This window comes from Orcinus orca, chromosome 4 (genome assembly GCF_937001465.1).
Source record: "Orcinus orca chromosome 4, mOrcOrc1.1, whole genome shotgun sequence".
NCBI lineage: Eukaryota > Metazoa > Chordata > Mammalia > Artiodactyla > Delphinidae > Orcinus > Orcinus orca.
Window position 1 is genome coordinate 98,228,993 of NC_064562.1, and position 13,871 is coordinate 98,242,863.

General features: G+C 35.0%; 1 protein-coding gene across 6 annotated transcripts in view; it reads right to left on the reverse strand.

Annotated features, from left to right (window-relative positions):
• PCDH7 (protocadherin 7) overlaps nucleotides 1-13,871 on the reverse strand; it is a 409,263-nt gene that overhangs the window by 141,773 nt on the left and 253,619 nt on the right. The window lies entirely within an intron of this gene.

The following is a 13,871-nucleotide window of genomic DNA, read 5'->3' on the forward strand; positions in this document are numbered from 1 at the left end:
TATTAGCATCACTGCAAAGATCCTGGCCTCTATTCTCAAGACCCATCTAAGTAGAGCCTAAAACTCTAGCAAGTTTATTTATGTCAATTTACTTTAAACAAAACAGTCTACGTTAAACATCGGACCACTTTCAATGGTGCAGTGAAACTGTTGGGCTACTAACAGTATGAAGCAGTGCATGTTGCTTCAAATAGCAATAGTCTGATTTGGAACTGTGTGAACATGTACTGGGGTAAAATGCACATGGTGCCTGAATGCTTATCATTTTATTCCTTTGAGAGACTAATACACCCCTAGAGTTAAATCTTGACTCAAATCATGCCTGTTCATTTGCCCCTATAGGTTAAATAAAGATTCTCTATTTTTCGGTTAATATTTTTCAAGTACATGCTTTTATAAGCATGCTGGCAATTCTCTGTTAGGTGAAAAAAGCTAGATGAACAGAATTTGTAGGGGTGGAGCAGGGATTGTTTGCTATGATTGTTTATAAAAGGAAAGCAGCTTGCTCAACATTTTAGAAGAAGCTATGTTGTATCATATTGGCTCAGCATCCTTAATATTTTTTTCAGGAGTTTATAATTAGCTTAAGTAGTACAGTCCAAATGATGCTTTTGTTGTTTTGTTGTTGTGTAAAATTGGTTAATTGGACTTCAATATTATACTTGTTAAGAAAATAATTATTGTATTAATCATAGAAGTAGGGGTAAATATTTCTGTTTCCAACATCAAATATGAACATATTATTGGAGTTTTCCCTTCATTTATGTAACTATTCCCAGCAATAAAAATAAAAACAAAAGGTACTGTTCCAAACAGCTTCTCTATAATCAGATTTTGGCCCACTCATTCTTCACCTCATGATTTTAATGGCTGTGTTTGTAGGTGTGCTTTTTAACTTCCTTTTAAAATGTAAATCCATGTTGGTAAAAGTATGTGTGAACTGTGTTTGGTTGTAGAGAAGTTTGTGTGTCCCTACAGATTTGAGAAGAAAAAAAATATATATATATATACTTATATGATGATCACCAAATACATCATGTATGTAACTATATACATAAATACAATCACATTATTAACAAAATTTGAGGTCTGATTCAGTGAAAGCACTTCTCATATGAGTGTATTTGTACATTGATTATAAATAATATATATACACACATATAAAAATATGGTCTGTTAATCTTATTCATTATTTATGTATAAGCATATGTTTAATGTATATGAAACAAACTAATATTTAAACTAATTCAAAAGTATATTCTAAAGAAAATTTCAAACTCACACGTACAAATATGCAATATTTGTTTATTATTTTTGTTTTTAGAAACAAAATATATTACCTGGTTTCGCCTAGTTTAATATTTTTAAATGAGGACGTAGGAGTCAGGCTGTGTGACATTTCATGGACTTTTTTTTTTACCCACAGGCTTTTGTTACAGGTGGTTTAATAACCAGCCAACTTATTTCTATAATCTTTGAAAATAATAACTTATGTTGGGTTTAAGTAATTATTAGACACACATTTTTATCATCAACATATTTTTGTCCACACTACTACCACTCAGAGTTCTAGTTTCACCATCTAGTTAATGTATTTCCTGAAGTTGCCCCATCTTTATAAAAGTGGTGCATACATAGGTCCCAAAATACATAAAATATACCATCATAGTGTAAAGATTAGTTAGCAGTGAAGACAACGATAATAGCACCTCCATTCTGTTACCATTTTACTAGATATAAGAACTACCTTTTTGGACTATACTATTTTCTTGTTCTAAACTCAGTTTACTAGATTTTATATAGATGGGCCTTGTGCTGTTTCTTTTTCTTTTCTTTCTCTTTTTTTCTTTTTGTCACATGTTTTGTTTGGGAGGAAGGAAGGAAGAGAGGCAAGGAGAAGGGGAGGGAAAGAAAGATGGAAGCTATCAGTAAAAGCAATGAATGCTGTGTCCTGCCATTTAATCTACCTCATACTTATTTTAACCTTTTCCTCTTTTCCCCATAGAAAACAGATAGCATAACTAAGTTTTATGTAATGTTAGCCAAGTTTAATCTCTCAGAAAATAATTTTCTAGTATCATAGCTATTTTAACTGCCTATGTTAGGAAAATATAATAATCAACTGGTTTGTTGTGTTTAAGATATAAGATTTTAGGAACATAGTAAGTGAAGGCCAGTACATTCAGATATGAACCAGATGTCTATCTTTATATAAGGGCCTTCAGTGAGAGTGCCTTTGTTCCAAATTGAAAACCCCTTTGAGTCTGAAAAAGACACCCTTCTAGCTTGAACACCTACTGACATTATTTTCTAAATGCTAAAATTGACAGCAGAAAGCTACTGCTGCTTTCAGTAATTCTGTAAAAATCTTTGCCCACTTCAGCCTTCTCAATTGCAAAGCTAGTCCAGATGGGACCATGAAATTTTTGCAGCAAGTTCTACAGCACATAATTTTGTTCAATAAAGTTATTATGCCACACACAGCTGTATACTGCTATATAAATGAGCATATGTGCAATAGAATTCTTGTATTATAAGTTTTATAAGACTAAAATTGAGATTATACAGCCATACACAATAATTTATTTGAAACATCAACATGTGCCTTGCTCTAGGGTTACACAAATGGTGCCATTTCTTCTCCAAGAGAAAACGTTTGTCATTTAATATTCAGTATTAGCACAAATGTTTTCCTCAGAATTATAACCTAAATTAGGCACTTTAAAATACATCAATATATCATTAACTTCTTACTTTAGCATATTAGATCTATAGAAGAATCAATTCTCCCTAACAATGGTGAAAGAACATAATCACTCTCTAAATTTGCTTTTAATTAGCATCATCTGCATTAATTTGTGTAGCTGATAGCAAAACATTACAATACGTTGCTATTTTATATTTAAAATGTAATATATCTTTTGGTCCCATGTCTCTCTGAAGGAAACTTAGCCCTTTTTTCTGCAATGCCTTAGTAAATATTTTCAGATGTATTGCTCAAGAATTTTCTCTAGAAAACTATGTGAGGCTATATTAGGGATGTACTAGTCAAATAAATTTCCAGGTAACTATTTGGTCTTCTGCATGTTTAAGAATATCCTGAGAAGTATTTTTTTCTCTCTTCCATCTTTATCCCCCCAATTCACTAATTCTCAGTCAGATTTTTGAGTATTGCAAAGGAAATGGTATGTAATCAGCAAGCAGCTGAGAAGGAAGAAAGGAATCCACCATTTACGCTGTTACGTTTTTCACACATTATTTTTTCACAATAATTATGAAATATAGGTAATATTTCCTGGCGGGAAAAATACAAACAAACAAACAAAAACCTAGAGTTCTGAGAAGTTAAATGAATTTCCATAGGTACCAGAACTAGTGTTCAAAGCCAGGTAGTGTTATAGATGTTCTAGGTCATAGCCATAGTTCAGGCTCTCTAACCCCCAAGTCAAAAGCGCTTTCCTCTATGCCACACATTCTAATGGTGTTTCAGCCTCTATCCAGACTCCCCCTCCATAAAGAAAAGTACAGACAAATTAATAACAGATTCTCTGGTTCAGTGAAGATAAAAGATTGGTCTAATCAAAACCAATTCCTGACATTTAAACAGAGACCTGTACTTTTTTTGTAACGACAGCTTCCTTGACAAATATTTTCAAAAGTACCTTGTTGGACTAGCCTAACTCTCCTCTCACATATCCTATCTCATTTAATGATACTACTCTCTACTTAGCTGCCTACATTATAAATTTTAGCTGTTCCTGATTTCTCCATCTTCCTTATCCCCAAGTCTAATTCTATTTCACTCTAGAAATATATCTTTAGGGCAGTTGTCTTCAAATATTAGTATGCCTCAGATTCTCTGGAGGACTTGTTAAAACATAGGTAGCTGGAGCTACGTAATAAATATGTTTACTGCCTTGGTTGTGGTGATGATATATATGTCCAAATTTAACAAAATGTATACATTAAACATGTGCAATTTTTGGTATATTGACTATACCTCAATTAAACTAGAAAAAAAGGTTGCTGGACCCCGGATCAGAGGTTTTGATTCAATAGGTGTTGGATGGAGTCCCAGACAATTGGCATTTTTGGCAAGTTGCCAGGTGATGTCAATGCATCTGATCTGAGGACCACATTTTATTTTATTTTATTTTATTTTATTTTTTTTCGGTAGGTGGACCTCTCGCTGTTGTGGCCTCTCCCGCTGCGGAGCACAGGCTCTGGACGCGCAGGCCCAGCGGCCACGGCTCACGGGCCCAGCCGCTCCGCGGCATGTGGGATCTTCCCGGATAGGACCACGAACCACGTCCCCTGCATCGGCAGGTGGACTCTCAACCACTGCGCCGCCAGGGAAGCCCCGAAGACCACATTTTGAGAGCACTAATCTAGTGTATCCTTTCACTCCTTATCCACAGCTATTGCAGCATGCTCTCCTCATATCTTGGCCAGACAACCACAAAAAAACAACGTCAATCATCACCTTTCTCATCCCCAATCCTGTCTATCCTGGACAATTTTAACAAGTAAAAACACAAACCTAATAAAATTATCCAACAAATTAATGTTTCTTGAATCTCTCCAATGGTATGCCACTGACCAGAAATCAAGATAATCACTTTCACCTTACAGTTTACCATGCTCTCCGTTTGTACAGGATGTTTCCCTTGCATAAAGTGCTCACTTTAATCTCAATCTGTCTAACTCCTATTTAACTTTCAAAGTCTATTTCAAAGGTCATATTTTTTGTGTATGAAATATGTCCCTGCTCCCCCTGGCAAAGTTCATAATTCCCTATGGTGATTTCCTATTGTGCTTAGTACTAGCTCAGTCGAATTGTTCATTATATTGTATTTAATTATCACTTTTGGACCCTTTGGGGTTTATTTCTGTGTGCCTAACTCTCCACTAAAAAAAGAAATTTAAAATATCTTCAGGTATTTTATCATGATTTTTTTGTCTCCCATCTCCCAGTAAAAATTAGGAGAAGAAACAGAAAACTTGTTTGGCCTGCTGACTTTCCTTTATTAAGTATTCTTTTAAAATGTCTTGATTACAAATATATCACTCAGCATATATTATCACCTCCAACATGTATGTTAATGCAGAGCTGTACTTAGGAAAGAGGTCAACATTATCTGCATGATTTTAGAAAAACAACTTGTGTAGGCATGTGTCTCTGAGATACAAATGTCTAAATCAATAGTTATTTTTGTGTAATTTAAGTCACTGTCTTTAAATATACACAGACTTTATCCTAATAAATGCCTCAGGATTTGGCCTGTCTTCACCCTCATTTTAAAAGATTTTACCTGATCATGAATATTTGATATTTACTAACCTACACAATTATATCTTCTAAATATAGACACAGTCTAAACTCTAAATCTATTAAAATATACCTCCTATACTAAATGCATTTTAAAACCTAGCAAAAGTTTCATTTAAACCAAGACTGAAGTTATTATGGACTAAATGTACAGCAAAAATCCTTTCCTTCCATATCACAACTTATTACTAATATTACTTATATAATTAAAAAATAACTAGTTATAAAATAAAAAAGACAATGTTATAAATTACAGAATCATTATAAAATAAATTTACTTTGTCTTCCTCAAGCACTTAATTTTATTATATTTATCTTTAGCTGGTACATTTTCCCATAAAAATTACTTAAATGGAAATAATGTAAAGCTTTCAGAAGTAAAGTGATTTTAATTGCTCTGGTATGAATAAAAAAGAAAAAAAAGAAAGAAAAGAAAAAAGAAGAAAGAAAATACCCAGTATGTGTTTAAATCACCATGTTTAGAGTTCACTGATTTTATTGTTATACCTCTGTGGCATGTGTAGCCAATTTATCTTTGTCCAATTGATAGGGTAAATGAACAGTTTTCTACGTCTAGTTAAATCCTTTTTATTACTAAAAGGAAGAAAGCAATTTAAATATTGCAATAGGGAGTATAATATCTTAAAAAGATGGGTTTCACTTAAAACCACGGATCATTACCTTTGGAAAAGTCTTTGAATTGTTTTGTGTAAAAATTTGGACTCCTAAGGACTATTCTTATCAATTATCTTATAAGTAAGCTTTGTTATCCCTCAATATTATTCAAGTAATGGTGAAACTGTCTCTAATCAACTATACTTTAAAAATAAGACTGAATTTTTCCAGTTATTTGACTAGGTGAAGAGGTGTTATCAAGTCGCTGCTGCGTTTGTACAATTTCTTGAGGAACCCACTTTTCAACTCAAAGAAGCATGTCCCAAGATAATCTCAAAAGGTCTGAGCAGGTGTGCTAAACTAACAAAGCCTCTTAGAGACGCACAGAAGTTCTTTGCCTCTTTCCTTTATTTGGCTTTGTTTCAAAGCCTTTTCTTTTTCATGAAAGTTCTACACTTTCTATCCATGCTGAAAAATGTGCTCACCCACTGGAATCCACATTCCTTTCCTTCTGATATGGCTGCTGTGTCAGTTATTACTCTACCTGAGGAACATAGCAAACAATTCCAAATTCTGAGGTATTTCTCCCTAATTAGAAACACCAAAATGAACAACGTAGTTTTTCTGTGTCATCATGTCCTGGCCTTTAGCTATGAGTATTCGAGTGAGATGAGACTCTCTGAAGCTTTTATGAGACCTAAAATATTAAGAAGTAGTACAAAAGGAAAACAAAGGGAAAAGTCTGAAGAAAAACACTTTTTTTTTTTTTGGTATGAAATAGAGAGGAAAAAGAAAGAAAAAGGAAGGAAGGAAGGAAGGAAGGAAGGAAGGGAGGGAGGGAGAGGGAGGAAAGAAAGAGGAAAGACTTTATATATTTATCTATTAGATTAAATAGTATATGTATACACATTGTTGTAGGCAGAAGAATGGTTGACCAAAGATGTCCACATGCAAATCCCAGGAAAATGTGAATATTTAGGTTAATGGCAAGGGGAGGTTTAAAGTGGCAGACCACTTGACTTTGAGATGGGGAGATTATTCTGGATTATTCAGATGGACCCAATCATAGGGTCCTTATAAATAAAAGAAGGAGGGAGGCAGAGAGGGAACTGGAGGGATGACAGCCTTAGAAATATTTGCCCTGTGCTGCTTTGAGGATGGAAGAACTGGGTCACTAGCAAAAGAATGTGGGAGGGTAGCCTCTAGAAGCTAGAAAAGGCAAGAAAAAGGATTCTACCTTAGAGCCCCCAAAAGGAACGCAGCCTTCTTGATACTTTGATTTTAGCGCAGTGAGATACACTTCAGACTTCTGACCTCTAAAACTGTTAAGATAAATTTGTACTAAGCCACTAAATTTGTGGCAAAATTAAAGAAGCAATAAGAGGGCTTCCCTGGTGGCGCAGTGGTTGCGAGTCCCCCTGCTGATGCAGGGGACACGGGTTCGTGCCCCGGTCCGGGAAGATCCCACATGCCGCGGAGCGGCTGGGCCCGTGAGCCATGGCCACTGAGCCTGAGCGTCCGGAGCCCGTGCTCCACAATGGGAGAGGCCACACAGTGAGAGGCCCGCGTACCGCAAAAAAAAAAAAAAAAAAAAGAAGAAGCAATAAGAAATAAACATACACATACATACACTTGCCTCATTGTTTCTCTTTTAATTACAGAACTCTTGTGTTTAGAGATAAACACTGTCCACATCAATGCCAATAGAAATATATAATTCAAATCACACGTAAGAGCCATGGACATAATTTAAAATGTCCTTGTAGCTATAGTTAAGAAATAAAAAGAAACAAGTGACATTAATTCTAATAATGTGTTTTATTCAACCCCAAATTTCCAAGATATTATATCTATATATAACCAATATGAAATTATTGAGATATTTTACATTCTTTTTATTATTACTAAGTCTTCTAAATTTGATGGGTATGTTATACTTATAGCACGTCTCAATTTGGACTGACCACATAATAATGGCTCAGTTGTCACAACTGGCTAATAGCTGCTGTATTGGGCAATATAAATCTGTATATTAAATCTATATATATATAAGTATTCTGAAGTTAATTTTGGTGATGGTTTTGACTATATATGATTTAAAAACTATATTAATATGTATCTGTTTTTTTTTTTTTTTTGCGGTATGGAGGCCTCTCACTGCTGTGGCCTCTCCCGTTGCAGAGCACAGGCTCCGGACGCACAGGCTCAGCGGCCATGGCTCACGGTGCCCAGCCGCTCCGCGGCATGTGGGATCTTCCCAGACCAGGGCACAAACCCGCGTCCCCTGCATCGGCAGGCGGACTCTCAACCACTGTGCCACCGGGGAAGCCCTGTATCTGTTTTACATAAAAGATAGTGATTTCTTTACATGTTTCAAAGGGTGCATTCTTTGACTTGATCCAGACACTGCACAAAGTGTGCAAACATAAACACAAAAACCTAAATGCTAACGGGACCATCTCAACCTATGAATCATTTTCAAATAACTAAGTAGAAATGTATGATATTTACATATCTGTCATGCATTTAGGTTTGTGGTTTTTTTCCAATTTCAATTTCTTTTTACCTAGTCTACTTTTACTCTTAAAAGCGAGGAATCAAATTTTTCTAGTGCAAAACAAACTACAGTAAAATGAGTATGCTTCTTTACATCTACTCTGAATAGCTGCTTATTCATATCACAGCACAACTGCCACAAAGCTATCATGGGTCATGGTGTCTGCTCAGAGAGAGGAAACTGAGGTAGCCAGAGTATTGCAGGTGAAAGCACAGGTATTTTAGGCCTTCTTTTCCCAGGGCCAGTTAAATTCTACAGGTTCTCAATTGCTTATAATTTGGGACAATCTATATAAACTGCATAGTTCATTCCTAATGAGATTTAAATAGACACTTTAATTAGACATTTTACAGAAAAATAAGCAACTGTAGATTATGAAAATCAATAATCCTGAGGGTTTTCATTTCAACCTAAGCAGGTAGTAGAGTTTTTCCCCATTATGCTTGTTCTTCTAAATAGAGCTAACACTTCTACCAGCATTTTAAATAACTCTATTGATATTTGAAAACCACAACTGGGCAATGCAGTTTTTTTCACCACCTATGTATGCATTCTATCCAAATAGCTACCAATCTAGCCTTTTTTTTTTCCTTTTCTAGTTTCCAGACTTATACACTTAGGGAATGTTATAAACTGTGAACATATACCCATACAGAAGCACCCTCTTCTAAATATTTGGTGGGCATTGCAGCTACATTTTTCTTTGCTGTAATTTTATCCCAATCTTTTATTTAATTTACAATGAACTAAATCTTCCAACTTTAGGCTTTTTTTTTTTTAAAGATCATCTCTATTTGGCAAAAACCTTAAACTGATGGTGTTCTTCAAAACTCTTAAAATATTTTATTTCCTGTAAAAAATATAAAAAAATGTTTCCCACATGTTTCCCTTCCTTGCTCTGGCTTTAATTTGCTTTCCTTATAAGGCTGTAACAAAACTTAACACAGTATAGCTGATGCTCAAATACGGGCATGCTATTTTCTTTTTCCAATTGTCTAATATTTATGTTAGGAACAGGCTTTCCCTACAATTAACAAAGTCTTACACTTTATGAATGATGTTATTCATCATCATTATCAGTCTCCATAGTATCTTGCCACTCTGATGGTCTCTTCTCTCCATATTTTAATTCAGTCTAGGTGCATTAGACCCAAGGGCACCATGACTCACTTTGGAAAGGGAAAACACCATAACCTGATTTCAAAGTATATGAACACCCTGCTTCTTAGATTTACTTCAAAAAAATTGTCAAGCACAGTATCCATCCATGGAGGATCACCTAATGGAAAATGCAGAAACTAGGGTCAGAAGAAACATAGGCTGGCACACATCTCATCTCCTCCATCTCTACCTGCTGCTGAAGTGAACATCTTAGGAAATGAACATCTTAGGAAGTTCTGAGTGGCAGTTGGATGTCTGGGGATTGTTTGTCAAAAAAGAGTGGGACAAATACCCTCATTGCACATTGACAATAATGATAGTAGTTGGGGGACCAAGAATGAAGAACTTACTTTATGTATTTTAGTGTTAGTTATTTTTTTCCATCCCAGTTGGTAATGTCAGCTCCTTTTCTTTCAGCTGATGTCATTTATAAGATTACAGATTGAAGGCCTCTCAAATGACAAGGATCATTCCCTAAGTTTGGCTGTAATAAAGGAATTGGCCCCATCTGAAAGCCAATAGGTACCTGCCTCCACAGTGTTACTATTAAAAGCAAAAGCTAGAACTCAAGAAGAAGCTTCACTGAATTAAATTTATTTCCTCCTTCCTTGGGACAATTTTTTAAACACTTGAAAATTCTATCATTTCTCCAAACTGTATAAGACTGTTGTTATACTGAGGTGCTCTGTAAGACTACCCTATACCCTGTGTGGCCAGTGGAGGAAAAGTACTAAAACTCATTGGCACTGTTTATATTCAGCTGGCTTGGGAATTATCCATTGTTAGCCACATGAAAGAAAAAACATGTTCCTTCTGAGGATATGCTGTACTCATATGACCCCTTACACAGCATTAAGAATGAGACTGGCTGACATGCTGACATTTACTGAACAAACACTATGAGAGACGCACAATGCTTTGTAGTACTAGCTCATTTAATCTTCACCACAATTCTACAATGTATGAAGCATTATTATCTCTTCCCACTGAAGGAAATGAGGACTTAAGAAGCTTAGTTATTTTTCCAAGGTCACTTAGCTGGTCACAGAACAAGAATTTGATCCCATGTCTGTTTGACTCCAAAGCCATGACCTTAACCATCACACCACAGAAGTGTTAAGGCTAGCTCCATGGCTAATATCCATAAAATTTTTATATGTATTTATTGAAATTCCACTAATAAAAATTATATATAATATACCTATATACATATATTAATTATATGCACACATGCATATGTATATATGTGTGTAATACTAATTTGCAAGACATATTTTAATTTTATTGAATTAAGGAGGAGATTAAAAACACAGAAGCCAAGATTAGTCATCTGAAATTAACAAAAGGAACAATGAATCTTCAAAAGAATGATGACCGTTTTTATTCTTTGGGGTCTATTTCATAGGCTAAATTGAAAACATTTAATCTTTGTCTTTTAAAATTAAATGAGAACATGAGTAGCTAAATCTGCACCATGCAGAATGGTAACCACTAGCCAAATGTGGCTACTGAAATTTAAATTAAGATTGAATAAAATTTTTAAAAATTAGTTTCTGTCACATGAGCACTGATCTAAATGGAACTAAGGATTAACTAAGCAATGCCTTTATCAAGGATGTTCTACCCTAATTCTTTCCCCTTGTATAGGCTCTGTCCTCTTTCCCCCTTTCACAACCCTGCACTGTGAATAAGATAAACTGGTTGTGATTTTCACATTATCTTTAATAGGATCCAGTGGACAAGTTGTCTGCTTAAATGAAAATGAAGACTGGCGAAATAAGAACTGACGTTAAGACTTGAGGGTGAGGAGTAGGGCTCAGTTTTCTTTTAACATGAGCCAATGGTATATTTCAGGAGATATAATTTAAGACACAAGATTTCATTGGTGACTTGAATTCTACCAGGAAGAGGAAGCATTCTAAAACAGACAGTTTTTTGAAAAGCATGGCATCTGAACTGAAAGAAATAGTGTGAGAAAGAGATGAAGAGATGAACAAAGCAATGAACGTTTACATCTGTAAAACCTCTTTTTTAAAGTGAGGAAAATAGGATGACTTCCATCCTTACTACAGCCAACCCTGACTTTCTTCATTATTTATGTGAAGAATTTTAGATAGTTTTTTACACTCATCTTGAAAACAAGGAGATGGGGCTATTATGCTTAACAATTTCCATAAGTGACATAAAAGAGTTTGCATTTTCAAAATGGGAGGTTGAGCAAGATGGTAATTTAGATTGTGAACCCATTAAGAAGTGGGCTCATGTTATGCTTTGCCCCATTTTTAGCCCTTGAAAATAGTTTCAGTGATAAAGACTAGTATCAGTGGCATCATTATTTTTAATAGCATTAATGATTTTCATAATCACAATAGCATTCGCCACCTTTAATAAGGCTGTTGGATTTTATAAGTGGTTTGCTCAAGTCTATTTAATATCTATTTAATAAGGCTTTGCCCATGGTAGATTGACTTAAATTATTTTAAAACTTTGCATCGTATATAAAAGAACACATTTGTAAAAGAAATTTCAAAAAAGAAATTTGTGACTAATTTGAAAAACGAAAATTGATTTTTTGGAGGCACTGATTAGAAAGAGTTAGAATCTTTTTCTTTCCCACATGGAGATTAAGAATATTTATGGCAAAGCCATAGCATTCTGGAAGAGAATTCTCTACTATCAAAGTTATTATCATGGGGCTTCCCTGGTGGCGCAGTGGTTGAGAGTCCGCCTGCCGATGCAGGGGACACGGGTTCGTGCCCCGGTCCGGGAAGATCCCACATGTCACGGAGCGGCTAGGCCCGTGAGCCATGGCCGCTGGGCCTGCGTGTCCGGAGCCTGTGCTCCGCAACGGGAGAGGCCACAACAGTGAGAGTCCCGCGTACCGAAAAAAAAAAAAAAAGAAAGTTATTATCTTGTTGAAAAAACTTCTATACCATATATATAATATATATAAACATTGCCCCACTTTTTTGAGGCTATTACTGTATACTTTTCCCCTCCCTAAGTAAACAAATTGTGAACTTCCACAAGTGTGGAATAGGTGAATGCTTGATCTTATTTAAAGACTACATTACATAAAAATTCTATTACAATTTTAAAGAGAATGAACCAACCAGTGTTCAGTATTTAACCTTAATGTAATTAATTTTATGATCCATCAGCCTATTAATCTCTATTCATCGATATCCTAACATAGTTAATCTCTGTATTATATTTTCACATACCGCATACACTATTGAGAATCTTTTAAGAAAACCAATAGTATGTGCATACATGCAAAACATATTTCTAGTCACATCTTGAGGAAAAACTTTTGATAATTTGATAAAGTAATGATTCATCCATCTCACTCAATCTCTCTCCATCTCTTTTTTATACTAAATCTTTTATTTTTCTTTAGTTAGATGATGGGTAATATGTGGGAAATATACATGGCCCTCATTCAATCATTAGCTACTCCTCTGTTGTACTTCCTTAGCTTGGTCACAAATATCTAACTCCAAAACATTGCCTGAGGGTAGGCAGGAGGAGAGGGTGGAGCTCAAAGTGTGCTGTGCCTTTATAAGTACTGCCCATTCTTTTAGTACCTGCATTTCCTTGGAATGGCGCGGCACCTGTAAAAGGTTAACGAGCATAGAGACTTTCAGGCATAACGCAAATTACAGACAGACATACACAGACATTTCATTGATTAACAGACAAGCAACATGCACGCTGCAGGCACACTACAGGTGGCAGATATTACTGCAGCTCTACCACTGGAAGATCTATAAGATCATGTATATATAGATAGATAGATAGATAGATAATATATAAAAATATATATAATATACATATATTTCTTTTTCAACGTGGTGAGATACCATTTTCAAGTACTATTTAAAAAGGGGGAAAATCGTTTTTCCACAGTTATATTTTTCAACAGGTATATTTGTCTTAGCTTGAGTTGCAGCAGATATTTATATCATCCTTTTTGTTACAGGTCATTAGAGATCTCCTCAACTTTATCAAATAGATCAATTAAATAGATCTTTTTAAAAGGCTCATTCTTTTTTAAAAAGCCAGATTCACTTACATCCAAAAAGTACTGAATTCACAATTCAGGCACCTTGTCTTCACTATATTTGATAAACAGCTTCACTGCTAAAAATAAATCATGGTCTAAATCACCTCCAATAAATATTTTAAATAGACTCAAACACTCTGAGT